General features: G+C 45.1%; 1 pseudogene; it reads right to left on the reverse strand.

Moving 5' to 3' along the window:
- The window catches only part of LOC139565829 (conserved oligomeric Golgi complex subunit 5-like), a 112556-nt pseudogene that overhangs the window by 1132 nt on the left and 85995 nt on the right, over positions 1 to 25429 (reverse strand).

Here is a 25429-nt window from a genome sequence, read left to right on the forward strand (position 1 = left end):
AACTGATAGGAATTTCATCATTTTACCACAAGAGGGTGCTCACTCACTCCTCTGAGTGATACCAAACAACCCACCAGCGGTCTCAAAGGCTGTAAGACGTTTGTCGTTCTCCTGCAGTTACCTAATGAGTGTGAGGCGGTCTCTCTCTGAAGGGTGGTCATCCAGCCACTGGGAGTAGCGAGCGATGGACCACTCTGCTCTCTGTGGAGGAGGAAGAATTAATACCAAGTTAAGATAACGATGGTTGGAAGCAGTATAGATTCGTGTGTATAGGAGTGTGTGTGGGTACACTACATGACCAAATGTATGTACATCTCATTCCAAAATCATTCCAAAATCATGGGCATTAATATGGAGTTGGTCCCCCCTTTGCTGCTATAACAACCTACACTCTTCTGCAAAGGCTTTTCACTAGATGTTGGAACATTGCTGTAGGGACCTGCTTCCATTCAGCCACAAGAGCATTAGTGAGGTCGGGCACTGTTGTTGGGCGATTAGGCCTGGCTCGCAGTCAGCATTCCAATTCATCCCGAAGATGTTCGATGGGGTTGAGGTCAGGGCTCTGTAAAGGCCAGTCAAGTTCTTCAACACCGAACTCGACAAACCATTTCTGTATGGACCTCGTTTTGTGTACAGGGGCATTGTAATGCTGAAACAGCAAAGGGCCTACCCCAAACTTGGAAGCACAGAATCGTCTAGAATGTAATTGTATGCTACACCATTAGCCTTTACCCATTATCTTTAACGCATTATCCGAGCGTCTAAGTAGAGACCGAGGCAGACGGCAGGGAGAATTACAGCTCTCTAACCCTCCAATAATGACTAACATCTTCATTAAGATCCACCCTCACTCTGGAAACTACCGCTGCTATTGAGGCGTTCCCCATCTCAAAGGTTTAACAGGAATAGGTGACATAACTGATGCAACAACTATGTGTCACTAATGCGTCACACATGTGTAACAAGCAGGGATGTAATAACACACCTGAATGATCTCAGCAGGCGGTAGGGTTTCCCCAGCTCAGACACTCTCCTACAGAGAGGAGCGACGGCCACCTCCATCTAGAAACACAGAGAAGAAATAGCACAGCGAGAACACGAATATAGAGTTACTTGGTGAACTTCAAAATGCACAGAAAACCCAAGAGACTGACAAACAGCGAAGGAGAGCTTGAGGCGGACACGGAGAGAGATACCGATAACACCCTCACATACAGCCCTTCTCACCTGAGCGAAGTCAGCCGCCAATCTCATCTTGCCTCCCTCCCCTAGGGGGCGCAGCAGGCTGGCGTGGCGGATGAACAGTGTGATGCAGCGCTGGGCGATGCTCTCCGTGTTGTCGTATATGAAGTCGACACACTGGAAGTGGCGGAAGTAGTCCGCCATCACACGGCCCACGAAGCCCTGTAGCTCTCGCATGTACAGAGAACAGGGCACGTCCGGCTTCCCCGGGGTGGGCATAGACCTGGACACAGAGACATATATAGAACACAGACACAGACACACACACACCCTATGGTTAGTATAGGTCACAGACTAAGGGTCTGACTCGTAACCTTGAACCTCAGGCCATTGACCCACAATGATTGAGTGACTACACACTAAACCTATGTGTGTGTGTGTGTGTGTTACTGAATGTGTGTGTGTATGCAAAATGTGTGTATCTGCGAGTCGGCTAAGTCCCAGCAGGGCCTTGTCTGTGTAAGATCAGAGAGCGCAAAGCAGTCTAGTCTGTATTCAGAGCGCTGAATGTCAATCTGAGCTCTCGGTCTCTGTATGTATGGCCGTGACAGAATAACCAGCGTGTGCCAGGGGCCGATAACATTTAGCCAGCGGCAGGAGGCTACAGTACTGACGCAGGGACCCTTTGTGTGGCTCTGTCTAACGGGACCCTGCTAGCTGTGTGTGTGTGTGTGTGTGTGTGTGTGTGTGTGTGTGTGTGTGTGTGTGTGTGTGTGTGTGTGTGTGTGTGTGTGTGTGTGTGTGTGTGTCTCTGTGTCGTGACTGCAAAGCCCCAAGACTAACAGAGTCTACAGGTCCATTGGGAGCCTCTCTATTGTACAGAGACGAGTCTGGCTAATATGAATGGAGGGAGAATATCTGAATGCAACTGTAGAGGGTCTAAACTCTCTAAACTTTTTTACTCAGGCCCCCCTTCCAGCTTTGGAAAATTAGCAACAGATGCTGTTTGGAGCCAGGTGGAACGCAGAGACAATCAGATAATAGCTTCACAGATCACTTATTGTCACATATGATGCTCTGTAGAAGTACGTCACCAAGCCCACCTGTAAACGTTACCCTTCATAACAACTTAAACCCCAACCTTACTCCTAGAAAGGGGGCGACTAGCTTGAGGATTGTGGTGTCTGAAAGTGTGTGTGTATACTAACCCAGATAAGTCTTCCTGATGCATAGTGATGATGATGGCTTCTATGGAGTCACTGACCGACAGCAGGAGAGGCTGTACTGCACTGGCCATCAGAGCCTGTACTCCCTACAGGCACACAAGACAGTGCATCATTTAATAAGGCATACAAAAGGGTTGTGTCATAACTTTGAAACAACTCAGTCAGACAATGACATCTCAAATATCAGTGGACACATGAACTGAACAAACATTACCATAACTGCTTGCATCTGCAGGCCAGGTGTGTGGCTGAAGGACACCGTCTCCACAGGGACACACCTGATTGGCTTAAGTCTGCCATTGCCTAGCAACCCAAACAGACAGGTGGCTGCTGGTCGTCTAGGCTGCATGAATGTGATTTGCTGATAAGCGGACATTTGCAGTGCGATCTAGGAGTGTGTGTGAGACTGTTTGTGTGTTTGGGCATGTGTGTGTGTGTCGGTCGTGGGGTTCGGAGTGGTGCCGCCAGTTTATCGTCCATCTTTAGATCAATCTAAACTCAATAGACCTGACCCAGTTTGTGTGTGTTTGTGTTTGTTTGTGTGCTAGTCAGCTAAGCCCCTGCCTACAATAGATAACCGGATCTCTGCTCAGATCTCCTCTCTGAAGTTAACAAAGTCCCCTCCGTTGCGTGTGGGATTGGCGGAAAGCAGAGAGAAACAAGCCTCCGACCGTTTTCCCAGTTACAACAAAATATCTTTGTGAGAAAAAGCGAGTGATTGCCAAAGAAGAGTCTACACACTCCACTCAGTGTTTACCCTTTTACCTCCCAGGGGGAGATGCAGCAGCAATACCAATATTTGGTTTCCAGAACTTCCAGAGTTCCAAAAGTGCCCATTCAAACCCCATAATGAAAAACCAACAGCATAATCCACAACCATCTGCGCATCAGATAGAATGGAGAGAAAGAAGAGGGGAAGATGAAGATTTTTCTCGAATTAAAAAGATATACGGTATCCACAACGGAAGACGTTTTCACGTCTTTTGAACCTTATTTTCCTTTTCGATTCCACAATTCAGACTTTTCCCCCTCCTTTTGGGGGACGAAGGGGGGGAAAGCCCCCTTCGTAGAGGAGTAGAGATGAAAGGAGGAGGAGTAGAGAGGGGAAAAGAGTAGATCAGTATGGTAGGAGACGAGTGTGTCTTACCTCTAGGGAAGCAGTGAGAGCATGTTCAGCAGCCGGAGGACATGACCCCAATCCTGATATCACCTGAGAACACGCACACACACACAAAGGTCAGCTTACAGTGAAACCTGACAAACCCTAATCGTCTCTTTCCTCACATATCCCTCCCATATTCCTCTAACGGTTATTACAGCATTTATCCTCCCTCCTCTCCTCTCCTCTCCTATCCTCCACGTCCCTCCTTCCATCCCATCCTTCTTTTCTCCCCCTCCCTCTTAAAATAACCAGCCGTTCTTTCTGAAACGGCCTCACTCTGCTTTCAAATTGTACAATTTTGACAATCTCCCAGGCCACTAAATATTTGATGGCAGAGTAATCTATTTTTATGCCACTATTAATCACGCAGGCCACAGCACCAGGGCAGATCATACATCTTTAATGGGTCATATTAAGGAATACGTTTCCACATCTCTCCCTCTTACTCTCTCTCTCTACATCTGACTCCATCCCTTCCTTCGTCATCCCTCTCTCTGCTTCTCTCCCTCTCTCGCCGCTTCTCTCTCTCCCCCTCTCGCCGCTTCTCTCTCTCCCCCTCTCGCCGCTTCTCTCTCTCCCCCTCTCGCCGCTTCTCTCTCTCCCCCTCTCGCCGCTTCTCTCTCTCCCCCTCTCGCCGCTTCTCTCTCTCCCCCTCTCGCCGCTTCTCTCTCGCCGCTTCTCTCTCGCCGCTTCTCTCTCTCCCCCTCTCGCCGCTTCTCTCTCTCCCCCTCTCGCCGCTTCTCTCTCTCCCCCTCTCGCCGCTTCTCTCTCTCCCCCTCTCGCCGCTTCTCTCTCTCCCCCTCTCGCCGCTTCTCTCTCTCCCCCTCTCGCCGCTTCTCTCTCTCCCCCTCTCGCCGCTTCTCTCTCTCCCCCTCTCGCCGCTTCTCTCTCTCCCCCCCTCGCCGCTTCTCTCTCTCCCCCCCCCCCCTCGCCGCTTCTCTCTCTCCCCCTCTCTCCCCTTCTCTCCGCTTCTCTCTCTCCCCTTCTCTCCGCTTCTCTCTCTCCCCCTCTCGCCGCTTCTCTCTCTCCCCCTCTCGCCGCTGCTCTCTCTCCCCCTATCGCCGCTTCTCTCTCTTTCCCCCTCTCGCCGCTTCTCTCTCTCTCCCCCTCTCGCTGCTTCTCTCTCCCCCTCTCGCTGCTTCTCTCTCCCCCTCTCGCTGCTTCTCTCTCCCCCTCTCGCTGCTTCTCTCTCTCCCCCTCCCTCTCGCTGCTTCTCTCCTTCTTGCTGCTTCTCCCCCTCTCGCTGCTTCTCTCCCCCTCTCGCTTCTTCTCTCCCCCTCTCTCTGCTTCTCTCCCCCTCCCCTCTCGCTGTTTCTCCCCCTCCCCTCTCGCTGCTTCTCTCCCTCCCCTCTCGCTGCTTCTCTCTCTCTCCCCCTCTCGCTGCTTCTCTCTCTCTCCCTCTCTCGCTGTTTCTCTCTCTCGCTGCTTCTCCCTCTCGCTGCTTCTCTCTCTCGCTGCTTCTCTCTCTCGCTGCTTCTCTCTCTCGCTGCTTCTCTCTCCCCCTCTCGCTGCTTCTCTCTCCCCCTCTCGCTGCTTCTCTCTCCCCCTCTCGCTGCTTCTCTCTCCCCCTCTCGCTGCTTCTCTCTCCCCCTCTCGCTGCTTCTCTCTCTCCCTCTCGCTGCTTCTCTCTCTCCCTCTCGCTGCTTCTCTTTCTCCCCCTCCCTCTGCTTCTCTCCCCCTCTCGCTGCTTCTCCCCCTCCCCTCTCGCTGCTTCTCCCCCTCCCCTCTCGCTGCTTCTCCCCCTCCCCTCTCGCTGCTTCTCCCCCTCCCCTCTCGCTGCTTCTCTCTCCCCCTCTCGCTGCTTCTCTCTCCCCCTCTCGCTGCTTCTCCCCCTCCCCTCTCGCTGCTTCTCCCCCTCTCGCAGCTGCTCTCTCCCCCTCTCGCTGCTGCTCTCTCCCTCTCTCGCTGCTTCTCTCCCTCCCCTCTCGCTGCTTCTCTCTCCCCCTCTCGCAGCTTCTCTCTCCCCCTCTCGCTGCTTCTCTCTCTCCCTCTCGCTGCTTCTCTCTCCCCCTCTCGCTGCTTCTCTCTCTCCCTCTCGCTGCTTCTCTCCCTCTCGCTGCTTCTCTCCCTCTCCCTGCTTCTCTCCCTCTCCCTCTCGCTGCTTCTCTCCCTCTCGCTGCTTCTCTCCCTCTCGCTGCTTCTCTCCCTCTCGCTGCTTCTCTCCCTCTCGCTGCTTCTCTCCCTCTCCCTGCTTCTCTCTCCCTCTCTCGCTGCTTCTCTCTCCCTCTCCGCTGCTTCTCTCTCCTCTCTCGCTGCTTCTCTCTCCCCCTCTCGCTGCTTCTCTCTCCCCCTCTCGCTGCTTCTCTCTCCCCCTCTCGCTGCTTCTCTCTCCCCCTCTCGCTGCTTCTCTCTCCCCCTCTCGCTGCTTCTCTCTCCCCCTCTCGCTGCTTCTCTCTCCCCCTCTCGCTGCTTCTCTCTCCCCCTCTCGCTGCTTCTCTCTCCCCCTCTCGCTGCTTCTCTCTCCCCCTCTCGCTGCTTCTCTCTCCCCCTCTCGCCGCTTCTCTCTCTCCCCCTCTCGCCGCTTCTCTCTCTCCCCCTCTCGCCGCTTCTCTCTCTCCCCCTCTCGCTGCTTCTCTCTCTCCCCCTCTCGCTGCTTCTCTCTCTCCCCCTCTCGCTGCTTCTCTCTCTCCCTCTCGCTGCTTCTCTCTCTCCCTCTCGCTGCTTCTCAATTTAATTCAAGGGGCTTTATTCAAGGGGCTTTATACAGGTCACACATCTTGCTGCTGTGATGGCACACCGTGGTATTCCACCCAGTAGATTTGGGAGTTGATCAAAATCGGAAGTGTTTTCAAATTATTTGTGGATCTGTGTAATCTGAGGGAAATATGTGTCTCTAATATGGTCATACATTTGGCAGGAGGTTAGAAAGTGCAGCTCAGTTTCCACCTCATTTTGTGGGCAGTGTGCACATAGCCTGTCTTCTCTTGAGAGCCAGGTCTGCCTACGGCGGCCTTTCTCAATAGCAAGGCTATGCTCACTGAGTCTGTACATAGTCAAAGCTTTCCTTAAGTTTGGGTCAGTCATAGTAGTCAGGTATTCTGCCACGGTGTACTCTCTGTTTAGGGCCAAATAGCATTCTAGTTTGCTCTGTTTTTTTGTTAATTCTTTCCAATGTGTCAAGTAATTATCTTTTTGTTTTCTCGTGATTTGGTTGGATCTAATTGTGTTGCTGTCCTGGGGCTCTGTGGGGTCTGTTTGTTTTTGTGAACAGAGCCCCAGGACCAGCTTGCTTAGGGGACTCTTCTCCAGGTTCATATCTCTGTAGGTGATGGCTTTGTTATGGAAGGTTTGGGAATCGCTTCCTTTTAGGTGGTTGTAGAATTTAAACGGCTCTTTTCTGGATTTTCCTTTTGATGGCATAGAAGGTCCTTCTTGCCTTGTCTCTCAGATCGTTCATAGCTTTGTGGAAGTTACCTGTGGCGCTGATGTTTAGGCCAAGGTATGTATAGTTTTTTGTGTGCTCTAGGGCAGCGGTGTCTAGATGGAATTTGTATTTGTGGTCCTGCTGACAAGGCCTTTATTGGAACACCATTATTTTGGTCTTACTGAGATTTACTGTCAGGGCCCAGGTCTGGTAGAATCTGTGCAGGAGATCTAGGTGCTGCTGTAGGCCCTCCTTGGTTGGTGACAGAAGCACCAGAAAACAGTAGACATTTGACTTCAGATTCTAGTAGGGTGAGGCCGGGTGCTGCAGACTGTTCTAGTGCCCTCGCCAAATCGTTGATATATATATGTTGAAGAGGGTGGGACTTAAGCTGCATCCCTATCTGGCTGCTCCTCTCCATCTCCCTCTCGCTCTCCCTCCCTCTCGCTGCATCTCTCGCTCTCCCTCCCTCTCGCTGCATCTCTCGCTCTCCCTCCCTCTCGCTGCATCTCTCGCTCTCCCTCCCTCTCGCTGCATCACTCGCTCTCCCTCCCTCTCGCTCTCCCTCCCTCTCGCTGCTCCTCTCGCTCTCCCTCCCTCTCGCTCTCCCTCCCTCTCGCTGCATCTCTCGCTCTCCCTCCCTCTCGCTGCTCCTCTCGCTCTCCCTCCCTCTCGCTGCATCTCTCGCTCTCCCTCCCTCTCGCTGCTCCTCTCGCTCGCTGCATCTCTCGCTCTCACACGTGTGTGTGAGCGTATTGGTGTGTGTGTTACCTTAGCAACATCTTGGTGTAGTCTGTAGAGGGAGTTGACCACCGCCATGTTCCTCCTCTGGCCTTCTGTGAGAGGCCCTATCACCTGACTGGCATCCCCTTGGGTAGACAACTAGAGAGAAAGAGAGAGTGAGAGAAGAATGGAAGGATGGAGGGAGGGAGAGAAATAGAGGAAGAGAGAGAGCAGGAGAGAGAGAAAGGGAGAGGGGGGAGAAAGAGAAATAGGTGGAGGGAAGAGAGAGAGAAAGTCAGGGCACCTGTAGTACTCAGCAGACACACAGCATCAGTGAGAGCAAGGGCCCACAGGAGCCAGAAGCCAGCTCCCACTGCTATAGCAGAGCGAGGAGGGGCCACACAGAAATGGGGCAGGAACCAGGATCCAGCTGTAGTAGCAGTTTGTGCTGCTGTCTTCAGGCCATGTTCCACAGGCGGATGGGGACACCTCACCACCACTCATGTCAGAGGTGATGACAAGCAGGTCACACACACAATCTAATCCTCATCATGCCTACTAGACTTAATCAAATGATTGGAGAGGAGAAAATAGGAGGAAAAGTCATAGACAAGCTCTGAAAATAACATTGGGAGTGGAATGATCTGGAAGTAATCTGAACCTTCACACCGTAGACAGAGTGCTGATTGGATAACAGAAAGAGAGACATTAGGGCCCTCAGGAAGACAGAGAGAGAGGAATTGGGGCCATCTCAGGAAGACAGAGAGAGGAATTAGGGCCATCTCAGGAAGACAGAGAGAGAGAGAAAAAGTGAGAGTTCAAACAACATGTGCAAAGTGGTGGCATAGCAACGGTCTAAAAATGTTAACTATTAGCTCAGAGTGTACTTGCGTGGATGGCAGACAAGCACACACATGCACACACAAACTGGCATTCATGACATGCACGTGCCCACACACACACACAGAAAGGTGTCAGGATACCAGCCCTGAAGTAGCTTCCTGTTCACACCTGAGTATGTCTGTGTTTGTCAAATCAAATCGTATTTGTCACATGCACCGAATACAACAGGTACACCTTACAGTGAAATGCTTACTAACAAGAACTTAACCAACAATGCTTTAAGAAGTAAAGATTTTTTTTTTTTTTTTAAATAAGTGTTAAGTAAAAAATAGAAAATAAAAGTAACAAATAATTAAACAGCAGCAGTTTAATAACAAGCAAGGCTATATACAGGGGGTACCGGTACAGAGTCAATGTGCGGGGGCACCGGTTAGTTGAGGTAACTGAGGTAATATGTATACTACTGGTCAAAAGTTTTAGAACACCTACTCATTCAAGGGTTTTCTTTATTTGTACTATTTTCTACATTGTAGAATAATAGTGAAGACATCAAAACTATGAAATAACACATATCAAATCATGTAGTAACCAAAAAAGTGTTAAACAAATCAAAATATATTTTGCATTTGAGATTCTTCAAATAGGCCACCTTTGGATTGATGACAGCTTGCACACTCTTGGCATTCTCTCAACCAGCTTCACCTGGAATGCTTTTCCAACAGCTTTGAAGGAGTTCCCACATGTGCTGAGCACTTTTTGGCTGCTTTTCTTTCACTCTGGAGTCCGACTCATCCCAAACCAGCTCAAGTTGGTTGAGGTCGGGGGTTGTGGAGGCCAGGTCATCTGATGTAGCACTCCATCACTCTCCTTCTTGGTCAAATAGCCCTTACACAGCCTGGAGGTGTGTTGGGTCATTGTCCAGTTGAAAAACAAATGATAGTTTCACTAAGCCCAAACCAGATGGGATGGCGTATAGCTGCAGAATGCTGTGGTAGTCATGCTGGTTAAGTGTGCATTGAATTCTAAATAAATAACTGACAGTGTCACCAGCAAAGTACCCCCACACCATAGCACCTCCATGCTTTACGGTGGGAAACACACATGCAGAGATCATCCGTTCACCCACACCACGTCTCACAAAGACACTGCGACTGGAACCAAAAATCTCAAATTTGGACTTCAGACCAAAGGACAGATTTCCACCAGCCTAATGTTCATTGCTCGTGTTTCTTGGCCAAAGCAAGTCAATTATTTTTATTGGTGTCCTTTAGTAGTGGTTTCTTTGCAGCAATTCGACCATGAAGGACTGATTCACAGAGTCTCCTCTGAACAGTTGATGTTGAGATGTGTCTGTTACTTTATTTGGACTGCAATTTCTGAGGCTGGTAACTCTAATAAACGTATCCTCTGCAGCAGATGTAACTCTGGGTCTTCCATTCCTGTGGAGGTCCTCATGAGAGCCAGTTTCATCATATGGTTTGATGGTGAACACTTCTATTGCCTCTCCCTCTACGATACGCACTTCCGGTTTGGTTTGGAGCGAGTAGTTGCATTCCGCTTTGCTCCACAGGTAGTATTACAGGTAGTATTACATTTCATTTCATTACAGTACAACAGTTTGATTTGTTTGATCTTAGCTGGCTACATAGCCGTCTTTGTATCCAAGATAATTGTGTAGTCTAGAGTAATTGTCGAGGTTACCTAGCCAGTTAGAGGTTACCTAGCCAGCTACACTTTCAAACAAAGTCAACAACGCAGCCACTGCTAGCTAGCCTATTTCACCAGCCAGCAGTACTATATCATTTTAGTCAATAAGATTTTTTGCAACGTAAGCTTAACTTTCTGAACATTCTAGACGTGTAGTCCACTTGTCATTCCAATCTCCTTTGCATTAGCGTAGCCTCTTCTGTAGCCTGTCAACTATGTGTCTGTCTATCCCTGTTCTCTCCTCTCTGCACAGACCATACAAACGCTTCACACCGCGTGGCCGCTGCTACTCTAACCTGGTGGTCCCAGCGCGCACGACCCACGTGGAGTTCCAGGTCTCAGGCAGCCTCTGGAACTGCCGATCTGCGGCCAACAAGGCAGAGTTCATCTCAGCCTATGCTTCCCTCCAGTCCCTCGACTTCTTGGCACTGACGGAAACATGGATTACCACTGATAACACTGCTACTCCTACTGCTCTCTCCTCGTCTGCCCACGTGTTCTCGCACACCCTGAGAGCTTCTGGTCAGCGGGGTGGTGGCACTGGGATCCTCATCTCTCCCAAGTGGACATTCTCTCTTTCTCCCCTGACCCATCTGTCTATCGCCTCCTTTGAATTCCATGCTGTCACAGTTACCAGCCCTTTCAAGCTTAACATCCTTATCATTTATCGCCCTCCAGGTTCCCTTGGAGAGTTCATCAATGAGCTTGACGCCCTGATAAGTTCCTTTCCTGAGGATGGCTCACCTCTCACAGTTCTGGGTGACTTTAACCTCCCCACGTCTACCTTTGACTCATTCCTCTCTGCCTCCTTCTTTCCACTCCTCTCCTCTTTTGACCTCACCCTCTCACCTTCCCCCCCTACTCACAAGGCAGGCAATACGCTTGACCTCATCTTTACTAGATGCTGTTCTTCCACTAATCTCATTGCAACTCCCCTCCAAGTCTCCGACCACTACCTTGTATCCTTTTCCCTCTCGCTCTCATCCAACACTTCCCACACTGCCCCTACTCGGATGGTATCGCGCCGTCCCAACCTTCGCTCTCTCTCCCCCGCTACTCTCTCCTCTTCCATCCTATCATCTCTTCCCTCTGCTCAAACCTTATCCAACCTATCTCCTGATTCTGCCTCCTCAACCCTCCTCTCCTCCCTTTCTGCATCCTTTGACTCTCTATGTCCCCTATCCTCCAGGCCGGCTCGGTCCTCCCCTCCTGCTCCGTGGCTCGACGACTCATTGCGAGCTCACAGAACAGGGCTCCGGGCAGCCGAGCGGAAATGGAGGAAAACTCGCCTCCCTGCGGACCTGGCATCCTTTCACTCCCTCCTCTCTACATTCTCCTCTTCTGTCTCTGCTGCTAAAGCCAATTTCTACCACTCTAAATTCCAAGCATCTGCCTCTAACCCTAGGAAGCTCTTTGCCACCTTCTCCTCCCTCCTGAATCCTCCTCCCCCTCCTCCCCCCTCCTCCCTCTCTGCTGATGACTTCGTCAACCATTTTGAAAAGAAGGTCGACGACATCCGATCCTCGTTTGCTAAGTCAAACGACACCGCTGGTTCTGCTCACACTGCCCTACCCTGTGCTTTGACCTCTTTCTCCCCTCTCTCTCCAGATGAAATCTCGCGTCTTGTGACGGCCGGCCGCCCAACAACCTGCCCGCTTGACCCTATCCCCTCCTCTCTTCTCCAGACCATTTCCGGAGACCTTCTCCCTTACCTCACCTCGCTCATCAACTCATCCTTGACCGCTGGCTACGTCCCTTCCGTCTTCAAGAGAGCGAGAGTTGCACCCCTTCTGAAAAAACCTACACTCGATCCCTCCGATGTCAACAACTACAGACCAGTATCCCTTCTTTCTTTTCTCTCCAAAACTCTTGAACGTGCCGTCCTTGGCCAGCTCTCCTGCTATCTCTCTCAGAATGACCTTCTTGATCCAAATCAGTCAGGTTTCAAGACTAGTCATTCAACTGAGACTGCTCTTCTCTGTGTCACGGAGGCGCTCCGCACTGCTAAAGCTAACTCTCTCTCCTCTGCTCTCATCCTTCTAGACCTATCGGCTGCCTTTGATACTGTGAACCATCAGATCCTCCTCTCCACCCTCTCCGAGCTGGGCATCTCCGGCGCGGCCCACGCTTGGATTGCGTCCTACCTGACAGGTCGCTCCTACCAGGTGGCGTGGCGAGAATCTGTCTCCGCACCACGTGCTCTCACCACTGGTGTCCCCCAGGGCTCTGTTCTAGGCCCTCTCCTATTCTCGCTATACACCAAGTCACTTGGCTCTGTCATATCCTCACATGGTCTCTCCTATCATTGCTATGCAGACGACACACAATTAATCTTCTCCTTTCCCCCCTCTGATAACCAGGTGGTGAATCGCATCTCTGCATGTCTGGCAGACATATCAGTGTGGATGACGGATCACCACCTCAAGCTGAACCTCGGCAAGACGGAGCTGCTCTTCCTCCCGGGGAAGGACTGCCCGTTCCATGATCTCGCCATCACGGTTGACAACTCCATTGTGTCCTCCTCCCAGAGTGCTAAGAACCTTGGCGTGATCCTGGACAACACCCTGTCGTTCTCAACTAACATCAAGGCGGTGACCCGTTCCTGTAGGTTCATGCTCTACAACATTCGCAGAGTACGACCCTGCCTCACGCAGGAAGCGGCGCAGGTCCTAATCCAGGCACTTGTCATCTCCCGTCTGGATTACTGCAACTCGCTGTTGGCTGGGCTCCCTGCCTGTGCCATTAAACCCCTACAACTCATCCAGAACGCCGCAGCCCGTCTGGTGTTCAACTTTCCCAAGTTCTCTCACGTCACCCCGCTCCTCCGCTCTCTCCACTGGCTTCCAGTTGAAGCTCGCATCCGCTACAAGACCATGGTGCTTGCCTACGGAGCTGTGAGGGGAACGGCACCTCCGTACCTTCAGGCTCTGATCAGGCCCTACACCCAAACAAGGGCACTGCGTTCATCCACCTCTGGCCTGCTCGCCTCCCTACCTCTGAGGAAGTACAGTTCCCGCTCAGCCCAGTCAAAACTGTTCGCTGCTCTGGCACCCCAATGGTGGAACAAACTCCCTCACAACGCCAGGTCAGCGGAGTCAATCACCACCTTCCGGAGACACCTGAAACCCCACCTCTTTAAGGAATACCTAGGATAGGATAAAGTAATCCTTCTAACCCCCCCCCCCTTAAAAGAGTTAGATGCACTATTGTAAAGTGGTTGTTCCACTGGATATCATAAGGTGAATGCACCAATTTGTAAGTCGCTCTGGATAAGAGCGTCTGCTAAATGACTTAAATGTAAATGTTAAATGTAATGGTTTTTGCGACTGCACTTGAAGAAACTTTAAAAGTTTTTGAAATTTTCCGTATTGACTGACCTTCATGTCTTAAAATAATGATGGACTGTCGTTTCTCTTTGCTTATTTGAGCTGTTCTTGCCATAATATGGACTTGGTCTTTCACCAAATAGGGATGTCTTCTGTATACCACCCCTACCTTGTCACAACACAACTGATTGGCTCAAACGCTTTAAGGAAATAAATTCCACAAATTAACTTTTAACAAGGCAAACCTGTTAATTGAAATGAATTCCAGGTGACTACTGAAGAATCTCAAATCTCAAATATATTTTGATTTGTTTAACAATTTTTTGGTTACTACATGATTTGATATGTGTGTTATTATATAGTTTTGATGTCTTCACTATTATTCTACAATGTAGAAAATAGTACAAATAAAGAAAAACCCTTGAATGAGTAGGTGTGTCCAAGCTTTTGACTGGTACAATATATACAGTTGAAGTCGGAAGTTTACATACAGTTAGGTTGGAGTCATTAAAACTCGTTTCTCAACCACTTCACAAATTTCTTGTTAACAAACTATATTTTTGGCAAGTCGGTTAGGACATCTACTTTGTGCATGACACAAGTAGTTTTTCCAACAACTGTTTACAGACAGATTATTTCAATTATAATTCACTGTAGCACAATTCCAGTGGGTCAGAAGTTTGCATACACTAAGTTGACTGTGCCTTTAAACTGCTTGGAAAATTCCAGAAGATTATGTCATGGCTTTAGAAGCTTCTGCTAGGCTAATTGACATAATTTGAGTCAATTGGAGATGTACCTGTGGATGTATTTCGTGTGCGAGCAAGGAGGCCTACAAACCTGACACAGTTACACCAGCTCTGTCAGGAGGAATGGGCCAAAATTCATCCAACTTATTGTGGGAAGCTTGTGGAAGGCTACCCAAAACGTTTGACCCAAGTTAAACAATTTAAAGACAATGCTACCAAATACTAATTGGGTGTATATAAACTTCGGACCCACTGGGAATGTGATGAAAAAAATAAAAGCTGAAATAAATCATTCTCTCTACAATTATTCTGACATTTCACATTCTTAAAATAAAGTGGTGATCCTAACTGACCTAAAACAGAGAATGTTTACTAGGATTAAATGCCAGGAATTGTGAAAAACTGAGTTTAAATGTTTTTGGCTAAGGTATATGTAAACTTCTGACTTCAACTGTATATATATATATATATACAGTATATCAAGTCAGAAGTTTACATACACCTTAGCCTAATACATTTAAACTCAGTTTTTCACAATTCCTGACATTTAATCCTCATAAAAATTCCCTGTCAGAGGTCAGTTAGGATCACCACTTTATTTTAAGAATGTGAAATGTCAGAATAATAGTAGAGAATGATTTATATATATATATAGATATATTTTGCTTGAACGCGATGAGCCAAGTAAAGCCCCGCAGCCAAACCCTCCCCTAACCCAGACGACGCTGGTTCAATTGTGCGCCGCCCTATGGGACTACTAGTCATGGCCGGTTGTGACACAGCTTGGGATTGAAACTAGGTCTGTAGTGACGCCTCAAGCACTGCGATGCAGTGCCTTAGACCGCTGCACCACTTGGGAGGCCCCTCATAAGGTGTATTTTTATCTGTTTTTTTAAATCTAATTCTGCTGCTTGCATCAGTTACCTGATGTGGAATAGAGTTCCATGTAGACATGGCTATATGTAGTACTGTGTGCCTCCCATAGTCTGTTCTGGACTTGGGGACTGTGAAGAAACCTCGTGGCATGTCTTGTGGGGTATGCATTCAACATGTCAATACCTCTCACAAATACAAGTAATGATCGTTCCTCCACTTTGAGCCAGGAGAAATTGACGTGCATATTATTGATGTTAGCTCTCTGTGTACATTCAAGGGCCAGCCGTGCTGCCCTGTTCTGAGCCAATTGCAATTTTATTATGTCACTTTTTGTGGCACCTGACCACACAACTGAATAGTCCAGGTGCGACAAAACTAGGGCCTGTAGGACCGGACTTGTTCATAGTGCTGTTAAGAAGGTAGACCTGCGCTTTATTATGGACAGACTTCTCCCAATCTTAGCTACTGTTATATCAATATGTTTTAACCATGACAGTTTACAATTCAGGGTTACTCCAAGCAGTTTCGTCAACTCAACTTGCTTATTTTCCACATTATTTATTACAAGATTTTGGTGGGGTTTGAGGGTTTAGTGAATGATTTGTCCCAAATACAATGCTTTTAGTAAAAATATATTTAGGACTAACTTATTCCTTGCCACCCACTCTGAAACTAACTGCAGCTCTTTGTTGAGTGTTGCAGTCATTTCAGTCGCTGTAGTAGCTGACGTGTATAGTGTTGAGTCATCCGCATACATAGACACACTGGCTTTACTCAAAGTCGTTAGTAAAGATTGAAAAATCAGCAGCAGACTATGATCGACAATGTCAAAAGCCGCACTGAAGTCTAACAAAACAACCCTCCCAATCTTTTTATCATCAATTTCTCTCAGTCAATCATCAGTCATTTGTGTAAGTGCTGTGCTTGTTGAATGTCCTTCCCTATAAGTGTCCTGAATGTCTGTTGTCAATTTGTTTACTGTAAAATAGCATTGTATCTGGTCAAACACTATTTTTTCCAGAAGTTTACTAAGGGTTGGTAACAGGCTGATTGGTTGGCTATTTGAGCCAGTAAAGGGGGCTTTATTATTCTTAGGTAGCGGAACGACTTTAGCTTCCCTCCAGGGCTGAGGGCACACGCTCTCTAGTAGGCTTAAATTGAAAACATGGCAAATAGGAGTGGCAATATCGTCCGCAATTATCCTCAGTCATTTTCCATCCAAGTTGTCAGACCCCAGTGGCTTGTCATTGTTTTCACCTCTTCCACACTCACTTTACAGAATAAAAACACTTTCATAATTTGGTCAGATATAATTGGATGTGTAGTGTCAGCGTTTGTTGCTGGCATGTCATGCCTAAGTTTGCTAAACTTGCCAATGAAAAAATCATTAAAGTAGTTGGCAAAATCAATATTTTGTGATGAATGTGCCATCTGATTCAATGAATAATGGAGCTGAGTTTCCCAAAAATGTAATTTAAGGTGCTCCAAAGTTTTTTTTACGATCATTCTTTGTCATTTATCTTTGTTTCATAGTGTAGTTTCTTCTTCTTTTTATTCAGTTTAGTCACATGATTTCTCAATTTGCAATACGTTTGCCAATCAATTGTGCAGCCAGACTTATTTGACATTCTGGTCACTGGTCGCCATAACAACACCCACCCGAGCACACACTCCAGCAGGTATATTTCACTGGTCATCCCCAAAGCCAACTCCTCATTTGGTCGCCTTTCCTTCCAGTTCTCTGCTGCCAATGACTGGAACGAATTGCAAAAATCACTGAAGCTGGAGACTCATTATCCCTCTCTAACTTTAAGCACCAGCTGTCAGAGCAGCTCACAGATCACTGCACCTGTACATAGCCTATCTGTAAATAGCCCACCCAACTACCTCATCCCCATATTGTTATATATTTCTTTCCTCCTTTGCATCTCAGTATCTCTACTTGCACATCATCTTCTGCAAATATATCACTCCAGTGTTAATGCTAAATTGTAATTATTTCACCACTATGGCCTATTTATTGCCTGTATATAGATTTTTCTATTGTTATTGACTGTACGTTTGTTTATCCCATGTGTAACTCTGTGTTGTTTGTGTCACACTGCTTTGCCTTATCTTGGCCAAGTCACAGTTGTAAATGAGAACTTGTTCTCAACTGGCCTACCTAGTTGAGAACTAAATGAGAACTAAAATATTTTTTTTTAAATAAAATTCATTTTGCCTCATCCCTCTCAACCATACAATTTTTCAAATCCTCATCAATCAACAGGGATTAAATCGTTTTTAGTCATTTTCTTAAATGGGTGCATGCTTATTAGTAACTGAAATAAGCTATTTCATAAATGTGTCAAAGTGCAGCGTTTGGTTGCTCCTCATTACACACCAGAGACCAACAAATATTCTTTACATCGATACCATAGGAATCACTACAAAACTTATTGTATGACCTCTTATACAGTATATTAGGCCCAGCCTTTGGAACATTGATATACCTAGATATGGCTACTCTTTTGTGATCACTACATCTGATGGATTTGGATACTGCTTTCAAGCTAATTTCTGCAGCGTTAGTAAAGATGTGATCAATACATGTTGATGATTTCATTCCTGTGCTGTTTGTAACTACCCTGGTAGGTTGACCTACCCTGGTAGGTTGACCTACCCTGGTAGATGCCTGCACTGGTTACAGTTTGAAGCTTTTTCCTGAGTGGGAAGCTTGATGAAAGCCAGTCAATATTTAAAATCACCCAGAAAATATACCTCTGTTGATATCACATACATTATCAAGCATTTCACACACGTTATCCAGATACAGACTGTTAACACTTGGTGGTCCATAGCAGCTTCCCACCAGAATGAGCTTTAGGTGAGGCAGATGAACCTGTAGCCATATTACTTCAACAGTATTTAACATGAGATCCTCTCTAATCTTTACAGGAATGTGGTTCTGAATATAAAGCAACACCTCCACCATTAGCATTTCTGTCTTTTCTGTAAATGTTATAACCGTGTATTGCTACCACTGTATCATCAAAGGTATTATCTAAATGAGTTTCAGAGATAGTCCAAATATGAATGTCATCTGCTACTAGCAAATTGTTGATTTCAGGAACTTGTTTCTTAAGTTACATATGTTAACGTGGGCAATTTTGAGCACTTTTCTTCTGGGATGCTTAGTGCAGGGTGAGCTGCTCACAGTGGACTTCCTCCTAGGGCACACCGGCTCAGTGCTAACAGTATAAATCTGGTTCATAGGCCCATGATTACCGCATACAATAGCTGTAGGATCAGCAGATGCATTCAGGGCAGTTAGAGGGACATAAATTAGGTTATTTAGATTGTGTCTACCAAACGCTGGTATAATGTACATTTGCTGAAGCATTATGACAACTCATTGACACAATTGTAGGGATTAACTGAGCTGGGCTTGGGTCATTGATAAGTCATTGTCTCAACGCAGCCTTATAATGCTGTGAAAGGATCATGAATCATTGGGTGGATCCCATCCTCCTTATAAAATGTGTTTTGTTTTCAAAAGGTATAGAAATTGTCAACAAAAGTTACCCCCATTGAGCTGCAATAATCACATAGCCAGTTGTGAAGAGAAAGAATCCTGCTAAAGTGTTCAATGCCACGATTCAGAGAGGGCACAGGGCCAGATATGATTGTCTAGCAGAGAGTCAATCAGCTCTTTAAAATCCAGTTTCAATCCTTCAGAGCTGCCCTTCATAATGTCATTAAAACCCACATGGACGACGATACAATCGATTTCCATGTCCTGACGTAGTACATTCGGGAGCAGCTTAGTAATGTAATTTACTAGAGCTCCGGGACAGGACATTATTTTTGCACCAGGTACGCAAAGTTCTTACCATAGAGCTGTCCAAAATCACAGCAGGCGAGAAGGACGAGGAAATCAACCCACTTCCACGCTTCACAGGATTTGGAGAACCCTTTCTGGACGGGCGAGAGGCAGGATAACTTGAGCCCGTTGCTCCCGGCGCCTGGTGCAGGCCTCCGACAGATGGAGAAGCCCCACTCGATCCAGTTTCTGACATAGGCTGGCGACCTGCGTGATCAAGGAAGCCACCTCAAGCCTAAAATCCTCGGCAAACAAACAATTACCGCACTGGAACGCTGAGTTATCCAGTTTGTCCCGAAACAAAGCGCAGTAGACACAGCTCCTACATATGTGAAGAGCTGGAAGATGGAGGGCTCCTAGGCCTGTAGGGTTTACTTCTAATCCACTATATAATCAAGAGTGAGAGCCAAGGGTTGGACGTAGGACGTAGACGGCGGACGTAAAGGTAACGTAAAGGTAATGGCGGACTGAACGAAGTTATGTAGAGCACCTCAAGATAAAACATAATATTCGAAATATCTGCTAAATTAGACTAAAATATTACCACTAAATAATCTGGTGGGTGATAACCTTCAATCTGGATAATAACACAAAACAAATCCTAAGACTAGAGACATTTATCGACAAATATTACGAAAACAAGCAACACCCAAACATGACGGAGAATAAGACAGGGGAACCGAATCAAAAACGAAAACGTGACTCCTCAACCGACACGGATGATCTAATATTCTCAACACCGGCAATGGTAAAGGTCGAAACCGATCTGTTAAAATCAATAAATGACAAACTGGGTATACTTGAATTAGTTAGTAAAGATATAAAAGAGTTGAAGGCAAGCCTAGAGATGAGTGATGAAAAAGCTGCGGCTTTGGAGAAGGAAACACACGCGCTAAAAGGGACGGTCAATAAGATTGAAACCGAAATGAATTAATTTAAAAAGGAGAACAACGTTCTGAAGGAATGCTTACTGGACATACAAACTAGATCCATGAGAGAGAATTTGGTACTTACAGGTATCCAAGAGAAAGAAGGAGAGGTTCCTGAATCTGTAGTTAGAGAGTTCCTTTTTGCAGCGCTTCAGATACCGCGCGAAGTTATCGATAAGATCCAACTTGAACGTGTACACCGCCTCGGACAGAGAGGGCAGAGGTACGAACGCCCAATCGTTGCCAAATTTGCTTCATTTAAAGATAAAATAATGGTTAAAAGCCTGGGTAAAAGACTTGCTGGGACCAAAATTGGCATGAATGATCAGTTTCCGAAAGAAATTGCAGAACGGCGCAAAGTTCTGTATCCAATTTTCAAAGAAAATAGATTAAAAGCGAAACGAGTAGCTCTCGTCGTTGATAAACTATATATTGATAACCAGTTGTTCAGAGACACAAAGATTACTCCATGGTTATTTTAAAAATTACAAAGTTCTCATAGATGAGGAAAATAAACACAATTCAAGCCCGGTTACTGATTGTAACAATACAATACAAAATATAGCTTTTCTATAAATCTTCACATATAACTAATTGAACACAAGCACTATTTCTATATAGTGAAGATAAAAACTAAGTAAACAGAAGGCACAGTATGTGTGGATGGTGTGGTGTGTGTTTATTTTTATTTGTTATGTTTGAAAAGTTGAGTGAGTGAGTAATGAAATAGTTGCATATCCCAGAGCCAGTGTATTGCTGTGGGCCGGGTATGAGAGGGCTTTCAATGTTGTTCAGATGATGGATATACTTTTATAATGAATTACACGTCTTATTTATTTATTGTCCTATCATGGGGAACTACATTTTTAAAATAAATTATATCTAATTATTTATTATCCTATTTTAATGGTACGGTCCATGGCCCTATACCCTAGACACCCACATGAATAGCCCAGATACTAAGGAGAAGTCCCTAACTGTTTTATGTGCATGCTGTATGCGGTCTGTATGCAGCCAAAATGAGGCAGGGACCAAGAGCAGCACTGCCCCCTCAAGATTCTGAGCCTGCTTGGCAGGGTTGGTCCTGCAAAGCCAAAGCCCCCTAAAGGGAGAGCATAATAAACAAGGAAATTCTCAAAGCTGCTAATGAGAACCTTGATGACCTTGTACCTAGCCGGTGGGGATTCCGGTGGGGTGCCCCCACCCAGGCAGTGGCAGTGCTGGCAACACTAGCTGCAGTAACCCATGGGGAGGGGGTCACACTCGGACATTCAGAGAGGGGGTATATTATTGTGGCCCTGGTGGCACGAAACCAATCGGACTGCATGGAGAGGCTTGGGAACATGGTCAAAATGGATGACCGTATTGTGGGTGTTTCAGGAAGAAGGTGTACATTTGACCTCCATCATCTAGGATGTGACAATGGTAAATAAATCTCTACATTTATGCTCATTTTTTGCGCGGTCTTGCAGGCCTTCTCATGCAGCTGCAACTGCAAGTACATTTGTAAATCATGACCCATCTTGAGTTGGGCTCTGGGATGGTGCAATTGTTGAGAGGGTGAGCTTATGGTTGTGTGGGGGTAAGGGCTGAATGTGTGTGGGTGTATGTGTGTATCCCACAACTGTTGCGAAGGAAGAAGTAAAAGTTGTTAGGGACTATAGAGGATGATTCACAGCAATATGTAATAAAAATCGAGGTGAGGGCGATGGAAATGCATTTGGCAATGGATCTGCTTCGGTTCGGTGGATGGTGCTGTGTGCACTTTTCGAAGGATGGATCCCAGACGGTCCGGGGCTGTGCGATGCGGGGGGTCGGGGGTGGTCTGCCGGGCATTGGGATGACAACCCAACTCGAGATGGGGGCTTTTGGCGGGTGGAATAGTGGGGACCAATTGGAGGTTTGCTTAGTGGAGATGCAAATATCATGGTACAACTATATAGACACTCAATCATTATGTTACTTTTTAATAGGACGTTTACAAACATATATTTTGATAAAAATAATTGAAAGGTGTGTCTCATTATGGTAAGTGGTGAAATAAGTATAGCCAGTTACAATTGTAATGGCTTAGCAGATAATAAGAAAAGACGATCAGTATTTACCTGGCTAAAAGAGAAGGATTATAATATCTACTGTTTACAGGAAACCCATTCAACAGTTTTAGATTAAGTTTTGTGGAAAAAGAACTGGGGGGGCGAAATATATTTCTCCCATGGGCAAAGAAATTCAAAAGGGGTGATGGTTTTAATTAATAATAACTTTGATCCAAATGTGCAACTTGTCCAAACAGATCCTCAAGGTAGATGGATTATTTTAAATATGTTATTGGACAATAAACATATATGGCTTATTAACCTATACGGTCCGAATAATGATGATCCAAGCTTCTTTGACAATATATATAAGAATGTATCAACTCTACAAGCAACACTAGACTCTATTATTATAGTGGGAGATTTTAATACGGTCTTAAATACCTCTATGGACCGGAAAGGAAATCACACTACAAACTATCACCCTCAGGCACTTAAGGAAATCAGGAATGTCATGGATATATTGGAATTAGTGGATATATGGAGACTTAAATACCCTGACCTAGTGAGATATACATGGCGGAGGCTTAATCAAGCTAGTCGCCTTGACTACTTTCTTATATCATTGTCTCTGGCACCAAAAGTTAAAAAGTGTTTGATAGGGGACAGAATGCGGTCGGACCATCACATAATTGGCATATATATTACTCTTACAGAATTTCCACGTGGGCGAGGATATTGGAAATTTAATCAAAGCCTACTAGATGATAAATTGTTTAGAACTAGGACAGAAGAATTTATAACTGACTTTTTTAGACATAACATAGGTACAGCAGATCCCCATATTGTATGGGACACTTTTAAGTGTGCCTTTAGAGGCCATGCAATTCAGTACTCATCTATAAAACAAAAGCAATTTCGATCAAAAGAGTCCATATTAACAAAGGAAATTGAAGGACTAACAGTACAGTTAGATAACAATAAAAACGGTACCATAGAGGCACAGAATAAGTTAAAGGAAAAACAAAAAGAAATGGAGGAACTTATTCAAGAAAGATCCAGTGTAATATATTACAAAAATAAAGCTAACTGGATGGAATATGGGGAAAAATGCACCAAATTCTTTTTCAATCTTCAATATAGAAATGCTACCAAAAAAAACTTATTAAAACTTGTTACAAATGATGGAGTCACGCATGATTCACCAAATGATATTTTGAAAGAGGAAGTAAAGTACTTTAAGAATATATTTTCGTTTCAGGCTCCTCCATCTCCACTAACTGAAACTAATTGTATGGATTTTTTCCCTAATAATAATGTAAAATTAACATCTGTACAGAAAGACTCATGTGAAGGCCTAATTACAGAGGAGGAACTACTTGATGCAATTGGGGCCTTTAAGGATGGGAAAACTCCAGGACTGGATGGCATACCAGTGGAAGTATACAAACATTTTTTTTATATACTCAAAGGACCACTATTAGCTTGTTTTAACCACTCCTATATAAATGATAGATTATCAGACACGCAACAAGAAGGTGTGATATCATTATTACTGAAACAGGACCCAAGTGGTATATATAAAGATCCAGTCCATTTAAAAAATTGGAGACCTCTTACACTTCAGTGTTGTGAAGCAAAAATCCTAGCAAAATGCTTGGCGCATAGAATAAAAAAAGTTTTGTCAGATATTATTCATCCTAATCAGACAGGTTTTTTACATGGACGATACATTGGAGATAATATAAGGCAAGTACTGGAAACAATAGAACACTATGAAATATCGGGGACACCAGGCCTGGTTTTCATAGCTGATTTTGAAAAGGCTTTTGATAAAGTACGACTGGAGTTTATATATAAATGCCTAGAATATTTCAATTTTGGGGAATCTCTTATAAAATGGGTAAAAATTATGTATAGTAACCCTAGGTGTAAAATAGTAAATAATGGCTACATCTCAGAAAGTTTTAAACTATCTAGAGGAGTAAAACAAGGTTGTCCACTATCGGCATATCTATTTATTATTGCCATCGAAATGTTAGCTGTTAAAATTAGATCAAACATTAATATTAAGGGATTAGAAATCCAGGGCCTAAAAACTAAGGTGTCATTGTACGCTGATGATTCATGTTTTCTTTTAAAACCACAACTAGAATCTCTCCACGGCCTCTTAGAGGATCTAGATACATTTGCTATCCTCTCTGGATTAAAACCAAATTATGATAAATGTACCATATTACGTATTGGATCACTAAAAAATACACATTTTACATTGCCATGTAGTTTACCAATTAAATGGTCTGACGGTGATGTGGACATACTCGGTATACAAATCCCAAAAGAAAGAAATGATCTCACTCCAATAAATTTTTATAGAAAGTTAGCAAAAATAGATAAGATCTTGCTACCATGGAAAGGAAAATACCTGTCTATTTGTGGGAAAATCACCCTGATTAACTCTTTAATCATATCACAGTTTACCTATTTGCTTATGGTTTTGCCTACACCTAGTGACCTGCTTTTTAAATTATATGAACAAAAAATATTCAATTTTATTTGGAACGGCAAGCCAGATAAAATTAAAAGGGCCTATTTATATAACGAATATGAATTCGGAGGGCAGAAATTATTAAATATTAAAGCATTAGACCTCTCACTAAAGGCATCAGTCATACAAAAGTTATACTTAAATCCAAACTGGTTCTCTAGTAGATTGGTACGAATGTCTCATCCTATGTTCAAGAAGGGCCTTTTTCCCTTTATTCAGATTACACCTGCTCACTTTCGGTTGCTTGAAAAGGAAATAATCTCCAAAATATCTTTATTTTTTAAACAAGCCTTAGAAAGTTGGTTGCAATTTCAGTTTAATCCACCTGAAAGGACGGAACAAATAGTACAACAAATCTTGTGGTTAAATTCAAATATAGTAATTGATAAAAAAACTGTATTTATCGAAGAAATGTTTAAAAAAGGTATAATTTTTGTGAATGATATCATAAATAGGACTGGTGGAGTTATGTCACACATGCAGCTAACACAGACATATGGAAATGTCTGCTCTACCCAAAATTACAACCAATTAATTGCAGCATTACCACAAAAATGGAAGAGGCAGGTGGAAGGGGATAAAAGTAAGGAACTTGTATGTCGGCCTTATATTAAAGAACATAAATGGTTAAAGAAAAGTGTGATAAATAAAAACATATACCAATTTCATTTAAGGACCAAAAAACTTACAGCTGTGCCATATAAATTGCAAAATAGTTGGGAAGAGATTTTCGATGTACCCATTCCATGGCACATGGTTTATGAATTGATACGCAAAACAACGCCGGATTCAAAACTTCGAATTTTTCAATTTAAATTATTGTACAAAATTCTTGCAACTAATAGAATGTTATATATATGGGGGATACAATCTTCTCAGCTCTGTAGATTCTGCTG

Source organism: Salvelinus alpinus, chromosome 37, assembly GCF_045679555.1.
Source record: "Salvelinus alpinus chromosome 37, SLU_Salpinus.1, whole genome shotgun sequence".
Classification (NCBI taxonomy): domain Eukaryota; kingdom Metazoa; phylum Chordata; class Actinopteri; order Salmoniformes; family Salmonidae; genus Salvelinus; species Salvelinus alpinus.